Here is a 20720-nt window from a genome sequence, read left to right on the forward strand (position 1 = left end):
CTCCATTTGTGGAAAATGGCTCTGACCGTGATTCGCTGGAGTCCCAAAGCCTTAGAAATGGCTTTATAACCCTTTCCAGACTGATTCATGTCAGCTATTTTGCAGTAATCAGGTCTGGGTGTGTCTAGTGAAATTTAACTCAGCTTTCTAAAATAATCTGCTTAATCACAGTTCTTTCATAATTTCACAGGAGGGGGCAATTCATTTTTCACATAGGGTCAGGGAGGTTTGGACAGCTTTTTCTCCCTTAATAAATGAAATCATCATTTAGAAACTGCATTTTGTATTTACTTGCATTATCTTTGTGTAATTTTAAAATTTGTTTCATGATCTGAATCTTTTAAGTGTGACAAATATGCAAAAAAATAAAAAAAAACAGGAAGGGGGCCAAAACCTTTTCACACCACTGTATATGTAGGAGCTCTCACCAATTTATCACATAATTCTAATCAGATCCATCCAGATACATGTGCATGATAGATCCACATTAAAGTTTCCACCCAAGTAATGAGTTAATGCTATTTAAAAGGGCAAGGCAGTAGTCACACAAGAGGGCATAAGCTTTTACTATAATAGACTTTGGACGCCTTTCAGCTACTGCATCGATGTCCTCGGATCAGTTACTCTCGTAGTATTCTTGTACTTCTGTGGTAACGTGGTGCCGTGAGGAGTGCTGCTATGGGATCCTGGAGCCTGGAACAGGCATTTAGAGCAAGAAAAGAAGGAAATGAATCTTCTGCCTGTTCCATTTGTCTTTGTTCATCTGCATCATCTAAGCCCCTTCTCTCAAACTGCCTGCTAGTGTAAATAGAGTACGTCTGCAAAGCCTCATTGAAAGAAGAGAAGCAGATGCTGATGGGATGTTTTTGTGTGTGTGTGACACAGGTGAGCTAGCATTAAGGCTACTGAAACCCAGTTCAGGTTCAAATAATTTGCTTAATGGGAAATTTCTAAAGACGTAAGCTAAGATCTACTTTTAAATGTGCTTGAAGATGATGCAGAGAAGGATTTTGTTTTTTGATTACTTGTAAGATGAAGACACAGTAAGTAGACATAACTGTTTGTGCTTCATTCACCAACTAGCCTTCGTCTTGTGTAAAGTACATTTAAAAAGTATTTATTCATTTTTAGTCTTTGTTTTTTCCATTCTTCTTGTGAATTCAAAATTCCATGTTAGTGAATTTATTCGGAAAATTAGTCTGATCTGGAAGTCATTTAATAATCACAGTACCATGTGATTCATTTGTATAACATGTTATAAAATGTAAAGCCTTATGATTGAGTTTAAACCTATCTGTATTTCTATGTAGAAACCTACCTGACGAATATAAATCACTGTTTTAGCATATATTCACAAAAAAAGGCAGCAGATTCATAACGATTGGCTCAGTCATCCATAGATATGGCTTGAATATTATATTTACTAATAGAAAGCTTCACTTTATCCTCTATAAACAATGCAGACACGGTAGCCTTGCTTTCTAGGTGATAGCGATCCGTTACACACTAAGGAGCTGGCACCAGCCCATCATTTCTGTAAGGAGAAGTTGAGGTACATTCATTGGGCACTGAATCCATATCACACATTGCCTCAGAAAAGTCCCATTTTACTAGAGTTATAGCTGGCTTTATACATCTTCACATTTATTAGAAATAAATACCAATGATTTGAATTATATATTATTTTATTCCTGTATAGACAAACTGATCTTACACACGATTCAGAGGAATTCCAAAAGCCTGAAAAAATTTCATTGAATTTCATATGAAATGTCATAAATGTGACCCTGTAACACTTGTGCAAATTCTTATGAATTCACAAGCGTAAAACTGTTGCATCTGGAATGTATCCATGGAGTGAAATCACATGTTAAAAATGATGCAAAGTGGTTATACTAGTGATTGTTTTATGATGTTTCTTTGTAGCACAACTATGAAAAATGATGTTCTGTGATATACATACAGTAGTATTGACTTTGAAATGAACCCTATTAAGATAATTTCCTCCTCATTGCTTCCATTTTCATTTGAGCTCCTGATTGAGCTGCAGATCAGTAGACATTTCATCTAATTACAGAAGAGCAGGATCACTTTCCTGCCTCACCCCATCCTGGCCTCTAATTTTACATCTGTCCTCCAAACAGCAATATTCAATCTGGAACAGTAGACTCTGTGTCCTTCCAGACTACCTTTGATGAGCAACTTCATTTCCTCCAAGGATCACATTTCTTAGTACCATCTGGTTATTCCCTACACTGTTTCACTGTTTCTTCCTCCCTCTGGAGGTGTTGGGGTGTTGGTTGACTTGTTTTGGTGGACTGGATGTTTGCCCTGCCTGAGAACAAAAGGCAACAGGCCTTTCAGCCACTACGCTCATCATTATCCAACCTCCTGTTAAACTATTGATAAGAACTTAAGTGCCATGGGGAGGTCGACCTGCCGTGCTAGTATGGTGAAAAGAGAGAAAGACTAGGTGTAGAGTTGTATTGTGAATATGTATAATGTGTATATGTATATGTAAGGAGGACAGTCCAGCCAAGTTATTTTTATTTTTATTTTTATTTTTATTTATTTATTTATTTATTTATTTATTTGTTGTCATTGTAATAGAAAATAATGTCATGTTGCAGCACGACAGTACACAAGCCTACATGAAGTGTGACATGCGTTTAGGATAATAAATACACCGAACAATAAAACATACGTAGACATAGACTATGAACAATTGTGTAATGTAGCAGCAATGAGAATATTGGCAGCAGGGAATGAGTTGAATGAGGGAATAATGGGAAACACATTTTGACAAAATGTAAATATTTTCTTCTGTTACATATATCCATTTGTCCATTCATTTTGTAGTTGACAAAATAACTGTCCATTACATAACCATTCCCATGTATGCGCACACTGTTGCCAAAACTATGTGCACCTTTGGCCATCACACCCATGTGTGGTTCTTTCCCAAATTGCATAGAATGTCTTTGCATAGTGTAGCATTACAATTTCCTTTCAGTGGAACAAATAGGCCCAATCCTGTTGGACATGACAATGCCCCTGTGCACCAACATTTTGGAAACATTTACTAAGGGTACATTGTGTTTGTCTCCTGCAATGGTGTGTTGCTAATGTGTTGAATGTATACATTTGTATAAGCACATCAATGAGTTTTGCTGCTGTCCCACCCAAATTTTCCCTCATGCATCAATAAAGTTGCTATTCTCTATTCCATGCCACAAAATGATTGTCCATTCCTGTATCTGATCACATACCCATTTCTGTGCTTAGCATATATAATAGGAGCTATTGCTCCTTTTTGGGCAGGAGATCTTAACTGGTGTGTCTTTCTTCACTATAAGTAATGGACAAATAAGTTTATATTAAAGACTGAAATTTTTTTTTTATGTTTTCCATATCTACAGAACTTTGACTTCATCACTGATAAACTGGTATCTTGGTAAAGCAACAAACAGAAGAAACACCATCATACAGACCCAAGGGAAGTTAACAACAACTACAGTATTGAAAACATTGTTTGTGCTACTAAAGTTGATGCTTAACTGAGATCCTTAGCGTCATCGCTGCAACATGGACCATCCAACACAGACACAATCCTGGTTAGAGATTGATGTGGATTTGGGATTTGCACTCTTCTTCCTGTTCCTCCTCTGCCTCTTCTTGGTCATTACAGTTGTCCGCTGTGCCCAAACAGTGATTGACCCTTATGGCTCCATTCCCACCTCCACCTATCAGGAGGAGCAAATCAATAACTGACGGTTGCTTTGGCCCATCCCACGTGGTGAATACACTACAGGTGTTGGGCCTGACCTTTTGTAAGGAACATACATGCAAATTTGAAAGGGTTTTATTGATGGAGATCATGGTGCAAATTCTGCAAAAAAAATGTGAAATGAACTTTATATCAATTATGAAAATTCATCCTAGTTAGTCATGGTTAACAGGTAATGTTGATTTTCTCTTTGTAGTTGTCTTTTCCATTACAGCGTCAGCAATAAATCCCCAATTTAAAATGTCCACAACTTTATCTTTCAAAAAACAAGTGAGAGTAAAAAATGGCAGGTTCTTTATGATGCTTACCTCCAAAAACTGAATGACTGTATAACTGGGATTATAAAGGGCAGGATGTTCAAGCCAATTAATGTTTTTTTTGTTTGTTTTTTACTGTTTGTTCTTTAGAATGTTTTCCATTTTTAAACTTTTGTCATTTCATTATTTTTTAAACCATGTTTGATCAAACACATTTGTAAATATGTGCCCAATACTAATTATTGACTGTCACTGATTGATAATTTCATGGATATTTAAATATTATTACTTTTAAGTTTCTTATACTTTCATAACAATGCATAATATTACCAGTCATTAATAAAGTAAAGAAAATATAAGAGATCATTGTCAATGAACTTCAGTTTACATATTGATTAGTTCTAAGGAGAAATCTTGCCAAAAAAAAACAACCATAATGAATACTGTTATAAATGATTCATATATAGAAGATCATTTCCTGGGTACTTTGTGTCCTGGGTAATTTGATGTCTTGTATCTGTAAATGTCACAGTATATAACTTGGATGCATGTAAATAATGTAGAGATAACTTCATGAAATTCATGAAAAATATTGTGGGGAAAAGTAAGAAACGGGCAATGTAAGAAAAGGAACCTTAAGATCTGAATAACTGAAGGGAACACTGGTTCAATGGGAAGTACATGGAAAAATAAATCAGCTTGAGCTGAGGGCGAAAGAAAAGCCTCTTCCCTGACCGGGAATCAAACCCATGTCGTGGTGGTGAGAGCACCGAATCATAGCATAGCCTGCCCAAAGATGGCTCTATGCTCGCCCTTCGATAGCTCAGCTGGTAGAGCGGAGGACTGTAGGTGCTTACAAATGGACATCCTTAGGTCGCTGGTTCAAATCCGGCTCGAAGGACTGCTTTTAGCAGCCGCCGGGAAGCACGCCCTTTGAGCACATGGGCCTCTTGCGGCCGCTAGCAAAAAAGAGCTCGCTTCCCTGACCAGGAATCGAACCCGGGCCGCGGCGGTGAGAGCACCGAATCCTAGCCACTAGAGAGACACGGACAAGCGTGTGGGCCTCGTGCGGCTGGGCTCAGCACCCAGGATTGGCCCCTAGTGGCGAGTTGCAGCAATTCCGGATGAGTTACACCTGAGGAAACAGCAGTTTAAACAAATTCGCTTCAAGATCAACAGAATGTCTGCACAGACTGTCTCAAAAGACTTAAAAGAGGTCCCACCTCTCAGCTGCAGGGTCACCAGTTTGCAGTCTGTCCGGAGTCCCTGTGCGTGTACACCCGGTGTTCTCCGGTTTCCTCTCACCTCCAAAAGACACGCCAGTAGGTGGATCGGCTGAAACAAATTGCTATTAGGTATGAGCGAGTGCGTGAATGTGTTTGCACAGTGCCCTGTGATGAGCTGGCGAGCCATGCGGGGTGTACTGCTCACCGATCAGGTCTAGACGAGAACAGGTATGTCTGTCCTATGGAAAAGCTTTGACGTGCAGCGATGTACACAAACGTTCACATCTGACCGTTTTGGCCCATCGCTTTTGAGGCGCCTGGTGGACAGAGTGAAACCCTGCGCATTAGGTCCTGTCTGTATTTACTTAGTTTAAGTCAACGCACCAGCGAGGATGCCCACGTGTCGAAACCTGAGATTGCAAACAAGATTGTAAAGTTTGTCGGTGAAGAAGGGTCCAACATCGACAAGCATGTTTATAGGTCCCAGTAAATCTGGCCTGGCGCCCCTGAAACCGCTGCGCTACGTGGCCCGTAACAGACAAAACCGCCAGGGGTCCCGTTTGCCAGGTCGCTGCCCAAGGGCGGGCTTGTGCCCTCCCTTCGATAGCTCAGCCGGTAGAGCGGAGGACTGTAGGTGCTTACAAACGGACATCCTTAGGTCGCCGGTTCAAATCCGGCTTGAAGGACGGCTTTTAGCAGCCGCCGGGAAGCACGCCGTTTGAGCGAATAGGCCCCTTGCGGCCGCTAGCTCTGGCCGAGAGCGCCGAATCCTAGCCACTAGACCACCAGGGAGACAGACAGGCGTGTGGGCCTCGTGCGGCTGGGCGCAGCACCCAGGATTGGCCCCTAGTGGCGAGTTGCAGCAATTCCGCATGAGTTACACCTGAGGAAACAGCAGTTTAAACAAATTCGCTTTAAGATCAACAGAATGTCTGCACAGACTGTCTCAAAAGACTTAAAAGAGGTCCCACCTCTCAGCTGCAGGGTCACCGGTTTGCAGTCTGTCCGGAGTCCCCGTGCGTGTACACCCTCTAAACGCCTTTCGTTCATGCCGATGGGCCCGCCCACGGAAACGGATGAATTCGCCAATCAAATCGCGCGCGCTCAGTGACGTGTCATTCAATTTATGTGTTTTCGCCTGCAGTGTGCGTTTTCATATATCGTGTATTTACCTGTTACCTTCTGGACAATTATAATCATGTGCTGTGATTAACCTCAGTTTTTAGGAGGATTTGGAACATTATACCGCCCCAGGAAAGAGCTGTCTTTTGTTTAAATCCATGCCTCGATGTGTATCATGTATTGATATGAGTTATAAATATACAAAAAAATTATTCATCATAGTGTACTGGTATTATACATCATAGTGTACTGGTATTATTCATCATAGTGTACTGGTATTATTCATCATAGTGTACTGGTATTATACATCATAGTGTACTGGTATTATTCATCATAGTGTACTGGTATTATACATCATAGTGTACTGGTATTATACATCATAGTGTACTGGTATTATACATCATAGTGTACTGGTATTATTCATCATAGTGTACTGGTATTATACATCATAGTGTACTGGTATTATTCATCATAGTGTACTGGTATTATACATCATAGTGTACTGGTATTATTCATCATAGTGTACTGGTATTATACATCATAGTGTACTGGTATTATTCATCATAGTGTACTGGTATTATACATCATAGTGTACTGGTATTATACATCATAGTGTACTGGTATTATTCATCATAGTGTACTGGTATTATACATCATAGTGTACTGGTATTATTCATCATAGTGTACTGGTATTATACATCATAGTGTACTGGTATTATTCATCATAGTGTACTGGTATTATTCATCATAGTGTACTGGTATTATTCATCATAGTGTACTGGTATTATACATCATAGTGTACTGGTATTATTCATCATAGTGTACTGGTATTATACATCATAGTGTACTGGTATTATATATCATAGTGTACTGGTATTATACATCATAGTGTACTGGTATTATTCATCATAGTGTACTGGTATTATTCATCATAGTGTACTGGTATTATTCATCATAGTGTACTGGTATTATTCATCATAGTGTACTGGTATTATTCATCATAGTGTACTGGTATTATTCATCATAGTGTACTGGTATTATTCATCATAGTGTACTGGTATTATTCATCATAGTGTACTGGTATTATTCATCATAGTGTACTGGTATTATAGATCATAGTGTACTGGTATTATACATCATAGTGTACTGGTATTATAGATCATAGTGTACTGGTATTATTCATCATTGTGTACTGGTATTATACATCATAGTGTACTGGTATTATACATCATAGTGTACTGGTATTATACATCATAGTGTACTGGTATTATTCATCATAGTGTACTGGTATTATTCATCATAGTGTACTGGTATTATACATCATAGTGTACTGGTATTATTCATCATAGTGTACTGGTATTATACATCATAGTGTACTGGTATTATACATCATAGTGTACTGGTATTATTCATCATAGTGTACTGGTATTATTCATCATAGTGTACTGGTATTATTCATCATAGTGTACTGGTATTATACATTATAGTGTACTGGTATTAAACATCATAGTGTACTGGTATTAAACATCATAATGTACTGGTATTATACATCATAGTGTACTGGTATTATTCATCATTGTGTACTGGTATTATACATCATAGTGTACTGGTATTATACATCATAGTGTACTGGTATTATACATCATAGTGTACTGGTATTATTCATCATTGTGTACTGGTATTATACATCATAGTGTACTGGTATTATACATCATAATGTACTGGTATTACACATCATAGTGTACTGGTATTATACATCATAGTGTACTAGTATTATACATCATAGTGTACTGGTATTATACATCATAGTGTACTGGTATTATACATCATAGTGTACTGGTGTTATACATCATAGTGTACTGGTATTACACATCATAGTGTACTGGTATTATACATCATAGTGTACTGGTGTTATACATCATAATGTACTGGTATTACACATCATAGTGTACTGGTATTATACATCATAGTGTACTGGTATTACACATCATAGTGTACTGGTATTATACATCATAGTGTACTGGTGTTATACATCATAATGTACTGGTATTACACATCATAGTGTACTGGTGTTATACATCATAGTGTACTGGTGTTATACATCATAGTGTACTGGTATTATACATCATAGTGTACTGGTATTACACATCATAGTGTACTGGTATTATACATCATAGTGTACTGGTATTACACATCATAGTGTACTGGTGTTATACATCATAGTGTACTGGTATTATACATCATAGTGTACTGGTATTATTCATCATAGTATATTATTTTTATTATATTGTGCATTATTATGTACAATTTATAATATAAGAGGGCTGGAAATTGTACGGAATTGCATGTTGTTCGTTTTTATTTATTTAATTATTGTATATTATGATATTATTCAATTCAACATGCTGAATTTAACTTTTACAGATTTTCAACTACTAAAGCCTGAAAAATCAAAAGGCCATGGCAGTTTTCCAGCACAGGTGTGTGTCCCTCTGAAGCTGGGGACAGACCTGCTCCTCACCAGAGGGTATGTATAGAAAAAACATAAAGCCATACCGTGTAATCTATAGGTTGTGTGCCAACTGACAGTGTTTTTTTTAATGTTACAGATAAGTAAATGTCCAGTGCAGGCCTGTGGACACATCACTTCTTTCAGATTCTCCTACTCAAGTTATTGAGGAGAATTTGGTATATAAATATCTCAGTATATTACATCTGAAATATCTCACCTAAACTCTTTACCCACTGCTTAAATTTTACTGTCATATATGTAGACTGTTAATGTATATTTTTTTCCTCATGTTTTAGGCATACTGGCGCAAGCTGGTGCTGTTTCCATCGAGCCCAGCACTTTTATCAAGCATGGTCCCCACACACCGAACCCACATTCGCACCCTGGACATGGACCCTGGAGCCTCAGCAACCAGCACTCCCCAGCCCAGCAGCACTCCACCCTACGTGATGGTCCATCAACCAAGCCGTGTTCCTCCAACAGCATTTCAACCACCTGTGCCACGTCAACCACGTGCATACATTAGGTGAAGGCCGACACTTGCAGAAAGTGTGGTCGTTCTAGGAAATCAGCAACTGGACATAGCCAGGACAAGGCCAGAATTTATTGTCCAGTGACAGAGACGATGACAAAACAGCAGTTGCTCAACAAAATAAAGAAAATATAGATATGTTGCATATAGCGCTTGTATTCTTACAAAGTTACATGTATTTTATATTTAAATATTTGATGTTTAACTAGTATTTTTCTGTTTTGTTTACAGTTTAATATATTGCTATTTTATAATTTGTCACTTGTATTTATTATTAGGGTACATGTATTAAATAATGTATTATTTGAATTGTATTTGCACATTATTCAACTGCTGCTATACGTACTGTATTGTCTCTTTGCACTGTCTTTTGTCTTGCACTGTTAGCACCAAGTTGCACACGATGTACTTTATGAAGCTAGGACAGCTTTCTTTCCGTCCTTAGTATTATAGTTTATGTTGTATGGATTTTTAAATGTATTTGTCACGGACTTCAGACCGCTGCTGTGTGTGACTTCAGCTAGAGTGAGTGAAGAGGTTTTTTAAGGACTCATCGTCTTTAAACTCTTCCTATAGCTTCAAGTCTTACTCTACAGCCACATGAACTACCTTTAAACTTTTTAACCTGTGACTTTAGCTTGAATATACTATTTGACAATGTATTGCAATAGTTTAAGCAACATATTGCTTTGCTTTTCGCAAACACGCGCATTTTCTTCTGGAAATGCAACATTCTAGTTCTCTTTATTAATTGTTAATCAATATTAACATATATTGATGAATTTGTAAATGATCTCAAAATCTTGTTACTGAAATGTGATTTTGTTTTTTCAGGGTATGGATAATTGTGCTAGAAATAAACAACGTTTTAATCATTAGGGATTTAAGCATGAGGATGATGTGATGTTATGAAGACCTCGGTGGATGCAAGTGCAGAATCCTAAAAAGGGTCAAATGAATACTTTTTTGTGTTTATTACATTAGTAACAAGTTGGTAAGTAAGTTGGGCTGTAAGAAATAGTAAACTGTAAAACTGTCCCACCCTTTATAAATCAGTGCTTTATTTTCATTGTGACTTATTTGGGAGTGCAGTTTGCTAACTGAGTTACACATGCTCATGAAAATTTGTCATTTTCTGTTTCGAGCACACTGAGTGGTACATGTTCAAGGAGACTGCAACCATTGTCTATTCCGCCAACTTTGAGGAATCAGTGACTAACTATATTGCCAAGTGCATTGATTACAGGACTGTCTCCAAGACAGAAGCCATGTATGACTGCAAAGGGGTTGCAGACCGTAGACTCCTCCTTTTGAGCAGATGACAAGATCCACCACTATTTCCCAGCATGATTAGAGTTTGTACAGGGCTATAAAAGAATCACTGACTCACTGACACTGACTCCATTAATTCCAGTGACTCAACGAAACCAGAGTCTTTAAAAAGAATAGTTTTTACCACCACTAGTCTGCACTGCAAGCTATACATAAAACGCGTGCTTAAGCTCCGCCTCTCCAGCTCAAAAAGAAAATGCAAATGGAGAATCCCTATCAACATGCTTTAAAAATATTTTTTAATTATAATTATTTTATAATATTTTTAATTCAATTTTTTAAATGTAATACATTTAAAAATATATTTTTTATAGGTTTTATGCACACTATTATTAAAAAGCAATAAAATAAACTGAGTACCAAAATTAATACCTGACTTTGTGGTTTTCTCTTGGAAACGATTTGCGCCTCCCCTCTGACCTTTTTTCGCCCCAAACTTACAAACTTTCACATTGATTAATTCAGCAAACTTTAACAAATACACATAAATGTTTGGATAGGTGCATATTTGCATATTTTGCTCAGGCTTATGATGTTCAAATGTATCACACACATTTTTGAAAGTGTTTTGAGAAGTGATAATAATGTTCATAATGTTACAGTTAACCCCAGATTGTTACAAATGTCTGTTTTTTGTAAAATTGTCTGTTTGTGATATAGATGATAACAGCTAGTGAGCATGTGAATCATTGTTTCAATCATACAGAAATATCAATCATTTTTTACTGATACCATATTTTATTATGTCATTATTTGTTTACATTAAGTGAATTATGGTCAGGATAACATTCTGAAGGTTCTCCAGAAGCCAACTGATACTGGACTTGTCAAAAGCATAAAAGTAATAATTGTTTTCCCTGCAAAACACTTCAGAATCACCAAACAACAAATATTCAATATATTTTACAGTTGGTAGGGGTCCTTTTGTAATATTACTATATGTTACCATGTACAGTAAGGGAAAAAATGATTTGATCCCCTGCTGATTTTGTACGTTTGCCCACTGACAAAGAAATGATCAGTCTGTAATTTTAATGGTAGGTGTATTTGAACAGTGAGAGACAGTGAGAAAATGCATTTCAGAAAAGTTCTACATTGATTTGCATTTTAATGAGTGAAATAAGTATTCGATTCCCTATCAGTCAGAAAGATTTCTGGCTCCCAGGTGTCTTTTATACAGGTAAGGAGCTGAGATTACAGTAGGAGCACTCTCGGGGAGTGCTCTTAATCTCAGCTCCTTAACTGTATGAAAGACACCTGTCCACAGAAGGAAGCAATCAATCAGATTCCAAACTCTCCATCATGGCCAAGACCAAAGAGCTATCCATGGATGTCAGGGACAAGATTGTAGACCTACACAAGGCTGGAATGAGCTACAAGACCATCGCCAAGCAGCTTGGTAAGAAGGTGACAACAGCTGGTGCGATTATTCCCAAATGGAAGAAACACAAAAGGACCGTCAATCTTCCTTGGTCTGGGGCTCCATGCAAGATCTCACCTCATGGAGTTTCAATGATCATGAGAACGGCGAGGAATCAGCTTTTTTTGTCAATGATCTCAAGGCAGCTGGGACCATAGTCACCAAGAAAACAATTGGTAACACACTACGCCGTGAAAGACTGAAATCCAGTAGCACCCGCAAGGTCCCCCTGCTAAAGAAAGCACATGTACAGGATCATCTGAAGTTTGCCAGTGAACATCTGAATGATTCAGAGGAGAACTGGGTGAAAGTGTTGTGGTCAAATGAGACCAAAATCCAGCTCTTTGGCATCAACTCAACTCGCCGTGTTTGGAGGAGGAGGAATGCTGCCTATGACCCCAAGTACACCATCCCCAGGTGACAGGACAACTGCACCGCCTCAAAGGGATGATGGACGGGGCCATATACCGCTAAATCTTGGATGAGAACCTCCTTCCCTCAGCCAGGGCATTGAAAATGGGTCGTGGATGGATATTCCAGCCTGACAATGACCCAAAACACACGACCAAGGCAACAAAGGAGTGGTTCTAAAAGAAGCACAGTAAGGTCCTGTAGTGGCCTAGCCAGTCTCCAAACCTTAATCCCATAGAAAATCTGTGGAGGGAGCTGAAGCCACAAAACCTTAATGACTTGGAGAGGATCTGCAAAGAGGAGTGGGCCCAAATTCCTTGAGATGTGAGATGTCTGCAAACCTGGTGGCCAACTACAAGAAATGTCTGACGTCTGTGATTGCCAACAAGGGTTTGCCACCAAGTACTAAGTCATGTTTTGCAAAGGGGTCAAATACTTATTTCACTCAATAAAATGCAAATCAATGTATAATTTTTTTTCTGGATTTTTTTGTTGTTATTCTGTCTCTCACTGTTCAGATAAACCTACCATTAAAATTACAGACTCATCATTTCTTTGTCAGTGGGCAAATGTACAAAATCAACAGGGGATCAAATAATTTTTCCCCTCACTGTATTGTGTGTATTCTGTGTGTGGTTATGAGTAGGTGTGTGTAGTAATCTCTGTGATGTGTGTGGCATGCATGTCTCTGGTCATGTTGCTCTTTTCCTTGAGTTTGGCCTGCAACAGTGTTTGTTCCACAACCCCCATGCGCACATCCATCTCCTGGATCTCCTGCTTTAACTTAGTCAGACTCTGCCGGATCTTTACTACTGGAACTACAAAAACAAACATCACTTTATCTGGGTATGAATGAACAGATTTTATATATATATATATATATATATATATATATATATATATATATATATATATATATACTTATGAGCACAACTGATTATATATATATAAACAAATGTTCAAAATCTACAATAACAGGGTATATGCATTCACCTCCATCTGACATGCTGCTGCCCTTCTCATCCATCTCCTGCTTCACTTTCTCAAGCTCCTCATTGATCTGTGTATAATGTTAGAAAAATGTCATTAGATGCTATGAAAACTTGACACATGAATACTTGCTTATATGACTGTCAGGCATGTTGAATGAGGCATTATGTGTATATACACTTCTCACAAAGGATATTTGGCTTTTGGGTGAAATTTATGGAAAATGTAAAAAGTTGCTCATGCTGTTCACGAGTCGACTTACTGTCTGCTGAGGCATGGCATTCCACTCTTCTTGAAGGGTGGCCCTCAGGTCATTGAGGTTCTGGGGTGCAGGGTTACGAGCCTCTACACGGCAACTCAGCTGATCCCATAGATTTTCTATGGGATTCAGGTCTGGAGAAAGTGCAGGCCACTCCATTTGAGGTACCCCAGCCTCCAGCCGCCGTTCCCTAATGATGCGACCTCGATGAGCTGGAGCACTGTCGTCCATGAAGATGAAATTAGGCCTATGTTGGACTTTCCGTGACTCTTCCAGTCTCTCTGTATCTCTGTCCCAACCTGCTGATGACAGTCTGAGACACTCGAAGCTCAGTGGCCACTTCCCTCTGAGAACATCCTGTTTGAAGCCTCACAATGGCGAGGTACTGTTGATCAATTGTTAGGTGTGGTCTTGGTCTCATGATGTCAAAATGTGAACAGCATGATGAAGAGGACTGTTTAAATACCAATTCTAATTGAACCAGAAAATTTATTGGTGGATTCATGGATCAAACACCAGTTGTGAATTTTGCCGTTAAGCACCTTGTTAGAGAGCAGCAAGTTCTGCAGAAAGTACTGAAACACTGAACAGTTGGACATGTGCATTCAAAAGTTTAGAGAAGGTCAAATTAAGTTCACCTGGAAAGGTTATAGTGCATTTTAGGTGCATCCTGATATTTCACCCGAAAGCCCAATATCCTGAACTTTTTGTGAGTAGTGTGTATATATATATATATATATATATATATATATATATAATCGGTTCCCAACCCTGGTCTGGAATACCTCCTGCCATGCACACTGTAGTGTTTTCTCTGTATTTACACATCTGATTAATATTATAAACTTAATCAGCCCTTACTGAGTTGAAGTAGCTGTGATAGAGCAGGGAAAACACCAAAATGTTTAGGAGAATTTTTGAAACTTGTGGATTACATGAAGTTTCTCTGCGAGGGGAGAGTATCAGTAGTGGATATATCACCTCTGCTATAGTTCTAGTTCTCTCAGTCACTCCTCTACTGGCCTGCTGATGCAGCTCCTTGACCTATACACACACAGACACACACACAAAATTAATGTGCTGATATTCACTATTTGACTTGTAAAAATGAAGTGCTTATTTATGATTAACCAGTGTTTTTACTCCACACATAAGAGACATGAAATAGTATACACTCATCAGTCAAACATAAAACCACTGACAGGTGAAGTGATCACAAATGATCTCATTACAATGCCACCTGTCAAGGTGTGGGATATATATAAGGTATGAAGTGAACAGGGATCGAAACAGACAGTCTAGCCTTCACGCCTTACTCGCATCAATGAGCATTGACCATCTTCAATCCTGTCATTGGTTGTGCTTCTTCAGACCCCCTTTATTAGGTCTTAACCACTGCATACTGGGAACACCTCACAAGACCTGCCATTTTGGAAATGTTCCGACCCAGTCATCTAGCCACCACAGTATGGCCCTTGACACATTCTTATGCTGCCCATTTTTTCATGCCTCCATCATATCATATCATAACATAACTTTGAGAACTGACTGTTCAAGTATTGTCTCATATATCCTACTCCTTGACAGGTGGCATTTTTTATTCTTAAAGCAGACCTTTGTAAAAGCCAAAAATGTGACATAAGCATAATTTGCAAAAGAAATATAATATAATAAGAAATATAATATATAATCATATAATTTAAAATCAGCTATACCTTATGAAGTGTCAATATCTGATCAGCAGTATTTACTACTAGTCATTTGTATATCCTAGGTTACAATAAGTTTTAAGTAATTTAAAGACATAGATGTGAGTTCAGTCAGTGTTATTCACTTCACCTGCCAGTGTTTTTAATGTTATAGCTGATTGGTATATGTGTGGCAAATAGAACACCAGTCACAAAAGACTAGTTGCTAAAATCTGATCTTCTTAAATTTGAAACCTTTTAACTAAACGTAAAAGCATTTTGGCATTTAAATTAGGGTTGTCAAAAACAACTTAAGTCTTAGTATTGCAGTCTCTGTCTACAATACCAATCTTCTTATGAACATATGAAAAATGCTTCAGACATGCAGTAACACTTCATTTTCAGCCATTTTGAGGACACATAATTCAGAAAACACAAAAACATCAGTAACATAAAACTGAAGCCATCCAAGAATAAAGAAAGCTTAATTTGTTTTTTTTAAAAATAATTATATTCTGCAGTCAGATTGCTGCAATATTTGAGATTTTTACTCCCTATCAAGTTTCACATGCTTAGGATTTTACCTCACAGATCTGAATAATTGAAGGGAACACTGGTTTAATGGGAAGTAAACAGAAAAATAAATCAGCTTGAGCCGAGGGCGAAAGAAAAGCCCTCTTCCCTGACCGGGAATCGAACCCATGTCGCGGGGGTGAGAGCGCCTAATCATAGCACAGCCTGCCCACGCGTGAAAAAGAACTCGCTTCCCTGACTCAAAAGACTTAAAAGAGGTCCAACCTCTCAGCTGCAGGGTCACCAGTTTGCAGTCTGCAGGCCTCAGTAAATCTGGCATAGCGGCCCTGAAACCGCTGCGCTACGTGGCTCATAACAGACAAAATCGCCAGGGGTCCCGTTTGCCAGGTCGCTGCCCAAAGGCAGCCCCGTGCTCTCCTTTCGATAGGTCAGCTGGTAGAGCGGAGGACTGTAGGTGTTTACAAATGGATATCCGTAGGTCGCCGTTTCAAATCCGGCTCGAAGGACAGCTTTTAGCAGCCGCTGGGAAGCACGCCGTTTGAGCGCATCTGCTTCTTGAGGCCGCTAGCTCTGGCCGGGCGTGAAAAGGAGCTCGCTTCCCCATATATACAATAATTAAATAAAAAAAAAAGTACAACATGCAATTCTGTACAATTTCCATCCCTCTTATATTATAAATTGTACATAATAATGCACAATATAATAATAATACACTATGATGAATAATACCAGTAAACTATGATGAATAATACCAGTACACTATGATGTATAATACCAGTACACTATGATGTATAATACCAGTACACTATGATGAATAATACCAGTACACTATGATGTATAATACCAGTACACTATGATGAATAATACCAGTACACTATGATGTATAATACCAGTACACTATGATGTATAATACCAGTACACTATGATGAATAATACCAGTACACTATGATGTATAATACCAGTACACTATGATGTATAATACCAGTACACTATGATGAATAATACCAGTACACTATGATGTATAATACCAGTACACTATGATGTATAATACCAGTACACTATGATGTATAACATCAGTACACTATGATGAATAATACCAGTACACTATGATGTATAATACCAGTACACTATGATGAATAATACCAGTACACTATGATGTATAATACCAGTACACTATGATGTATAATACCAGTACACTATGATGAATAATACCAGTACACTATGATGTATAATACCAGTACACTATGATGTATAATACCAGTACACTATGATGTATAACATCAGTACACTATGATGAATAATACCAGTACACTATGATGTATAATACCAGTACACTATGATGTATAACATCAGTAAACTATGATGAATAATACCAGTACACTATGATGAATAATACCAGTACACTATGATGAATAATTTTTTTGTATATTTATAACTCATATCAATACATGATACACATCGAGGCATGGATTTAAACAAAAGACAGCTCTTTCCTGGGGCGGTATAATGTTCCAAATCCTCCTAAAAATTGAGGTTAATCACAGCACATGATTATAATAGTCCAGAAGGTAACAGGTAAATACGCGATATATGAAAACGCACACTGCAGGCGAAAACGCGTAACTTGAATGACACGTCACTGAGCGCGCACGATTTGATTGGCGAATTCATCCGTTTCCGTGGGTTGGCCCATCGGCGCTAACGAAAGGCGATTAGAGGGTGTACACGCACGGGGACTCCGGACAGACTGCAAACTGGTGACCCTGCAGCTGAGAGGTGGGACCTCTTTTAAGTCTTTTGAGACAGTCTGTGCAGACATTCTGTTGACCTTAAAGCAAATTTGTTTAAACTGCTGTTTCCTCAGGTGTAACTCATCCGGAATTGCTGCAACTCGCCACTAGGGGCCAATCCTGGGTGCTGCACCCAGCCGCACGAGGTCCACACGCCTGTCCGTGTCTCCCTGGTGGTCTAGTGGTGATCTCACCGTCGCGGCCTGGGTTCGTTTCCCGGTCAGGGAAGCGAGCTCCTTTTCGCACCCGGCCAGAGCTAGCGGCCACAAAAGGCCCATGTGCTCAAACGGCGTGCTTCCCGGCGGCTGCTAAAAGCCGTCCTTCGAGCCAGATTTGAACCGGCGACCTAAGGACGTCCATTTGTAAGCACCTACAGTCCTCCGCTCTACCAGCTGAGCTATCGAAGGGAGGGCTCAGGACCACCCTTGGGCAGCGACCTGGCAAACAGGACCCCTGGCGATTTTGTCTGTTACGGGCCACGTAGCGCAGCGGTTTCAGGGGCGCCAAGCCAGATTTTCTGGGACCTATAAACGTGCTTGTCGATGTTGGACCCTTCTTCACTGACAAACTTTACAATCTCGTTTGCAATCTCAGGTTTCGACACCCTTTTGCTGGTGCACCTTTTCCTACCACACTTTTTCCTTCCACTCAACTTCCTATGAATATGCTTGGATACAGCAGTCTGTGAACAACCAGCTTCTTTAGCAATGACCTTTTGTGGCTTACCCTCCTTGTGGAGGGTGTCATTGACTGTCTTCTGGACAACTGTCAAGTCAGCAGTCTTCCCCATGATTGTGTAGCCTACTGACCCAGACTGAGAGACCATTTAAAAGCTCAGGAAACCTTTGCAGGTGTTTTGAGGTAATTAGCTGATTAGGGTGTGACACCATGACTTTCCAATATTGAACTTTTCCACAATATTCTAATTCTCTGAGACACAGAATGTTGGGGTTTTCCTTATCTGTAAGCCATAATCATCACAATTTCAAGAAATAAAGGCTTGAAATATTTCACTCTATGTGCAAATGGGTTTCACTTTCTGAACTGAGTGACAAAAAATATTGACCTTTTTCATTATATTCTAAATTTTGAGATGTACCTGTACGCATCTATGTGTATCCACTCATGCACATTTCAATCAAATGGTCTGTAAATGAAGACTGGTCAGAAAAAAAAAATTTAACCTGCTTTAAAACCCAGCTACACAACTGTAGCTGTACAACCACCCAACAGCAACACTGCTTTAACAAAGAGTTATATATATTTCCACAATTCATTTACACCATTTTAATATGCATTTACACCATTGTCCAGGCTCCTCCCTCCTGTGTGCAATGCGTTGTGGGCAATATTACCCGTTAGAGTGTGCATTGTTCTGCACTTTGAATTTCTACCGGAAGTAGTAGACCATCCAGGAATTTTTGGAATACTCTTTTCAGTATACTACGATTTGGGGCATACTAATTCTATTTTTGAATACTATATAGGACACATAGTACGAGAATTTGGACACAGCATACGTTTTTGTGTGTTAACTAACATCATTACCAATGCGTTGGTGGTGTATAATATACAAAGCATATCTTCGTCCATTTTGTCAGCAATTGATCAATTGAGTTAAAAAAATTATGGAAACTTTACAACATGTGACGCTACAAGAGTGAAAAAAATCATCCTATGATTAATGTAACTACTTTCTACTCAATGACCTTGACAGAAATGTAGTGGAGTAAAAGTAGAGTATTTGTCTTTCAAATGTAGTGAAGTTAAAGTAAAAAGTATCCAGAAAAAATAATACTCAAGTAAAGTACAGATACTCAAAAAGTGTACTTAAGTAGAGTACTCAAGTAAATGTACTTCTTTACTGTCCACCTCTGGAGGTCGCATCATTAGGGAACAGCTGCCGGAGGCTGGGGTACCACAAATGGAGTGGCCGGCACTTTCTCCAGACCTTCCGGAAATCTAACAGCAGCAGACACTCCTCTATTTAGATCAACGGGTCTGAAGTGGAGCGTGTCTCCAGCTTTAAGTTCCTGGGTGTCCACATCTCTGAGGATCTGTCCTGGCATCTGAAGACCTCATCTCTGGTTCGGAAGGCGCAACAGTGTCTTTACTTCCTAAGGAGACTGAAGAAAGTTCACCTATCCCCCAAGAACCTGACCACCTTTTACCGCTGCATCATTGAGAGCATCTTGACGAGCTCCATCACAGTGTGGCATGGCAGCTCCACGATGTGTGAAAAGAAATCATTGCAAAGGGCTTTGAAAACTGCCCAACGCATCATCGGCACCCAACTACCTGCCATTGGGTCTCTTCACCATAGTAGATGTCTGCGCAGAGCACACAAAATAATCAAAGACTCCTCCCACCCGAGTCACAAACTGTTCAACCTTCCATCCAGGAGGAGATACAGGTCCATCCTCACCAGAACCAGTAGGTTTAGGGCCAGTTTTTTTCCTTCAACCATAAATCTACTGAACTCTACACTACACCGCTAGGACACTCGTGTCTTTCTACAGTTACCACTTTACAGTTCTGCTCCACTCTGTACATTCTGTTAATATAATATTTTTCACTGTTAAACATTCTGTTGTACATTCTGTTATAATATAATTTGTTCTCAGCGTGTAATATAATTAATGTACATATTGTCCATTTCATAGATTACACCTAGTATTATCTATTTGTCTATCTATTTATATACATTTACATATACTATATTTATACATACTATATAATATATGTATATTATCTGTTACTGTTGTACATACATTATACATAATGCACACATTTTTAGCACAATTATAATTACACCTGTCACTTTATCTACTGTAAATACTACTTGCACATACCTCTCTAT

General features: G+C 38.8%; 1 long non-coding RNA gene and 3 other non-coding genes across 4 annotated transcripts; 2 read left to right on the top strand and 2 right to left on the bottom strand.

Annotated features, from left to right (window-relative positions):
- The first annotated feature begins 4856 nt into the window (after positions 1 to 4856).
- trnay-gua (transfer RNA tyrosine (anticodon GUA)) lies at positions 4857 to 4945 on the top strand. Its single transcript is given in 2 exon segments — positions 4857 to 4893; positions 4910 to 4945. It is a non-coding gene; the product is annotated as a tRNA-Tyr (tRNA).
- A 922-nt stretch (positions 4946 to 5867) lies between these two features.
- Positions 5868 to 5956, top strand: trnay-gua (transfer RNA tyrosine (anticodon GUA)). The gene is given in 2 exon segments: positions 5868 to 5904; positions 5921 to 5956. It is a non-coding gene; the product is annotated as a tRNA-Tyr (tRNA).
- A 7128-nt stretch (positions 5957 to 13084) lies between these two features.
- On the bottom strand, positions 13085 to 14946 carry LOC131362836 (uncharacterized). Its single transcript, XR_009206243.1, has 3 exons — positions 14830 to 14946; positions 13593 to 13659; positions 13085 to 13417 (listed from the first exon to the last, which is right to left on the bottom strand). It is a non-coding gene; the product is annotated as an uncharacterized LOC131362836 (long non-coding RNA).
- Positions 14947 to 18178: 3232 nt separating this feature from the next.
- trnay-gua (transfer RNA tyrosine (anticodon GUA)) lies at positions 18179 to 18267 on the bottom strand. The gene is given in 2 exon segments: positions 18179 to 18214; positions 18231 to 18267. It is a non-coding gene; the product is annotated as a tRNA-Tyr (tRNA).
- Between the last annotated feature and the right edge of the window lie 2453 nt (positions 18268 to 20720).

Source organism: Hemibagrus wyckioides, linkage group LG12, assembly GCF_019097595.1.
Source record: "Hemibagrus wyckioides isolate EC202008001 linkage group LG12, SWU_Hwy_1.0, whole genome shotgun sequence".
Taxonomy (NCBI): domain Eukaryota; kingdom Metazoa; phylum Chordata; class Actinopteri; order Siluriformes; family Bagridae; genus Hemibagrus; species Hemibagrus wyckioides.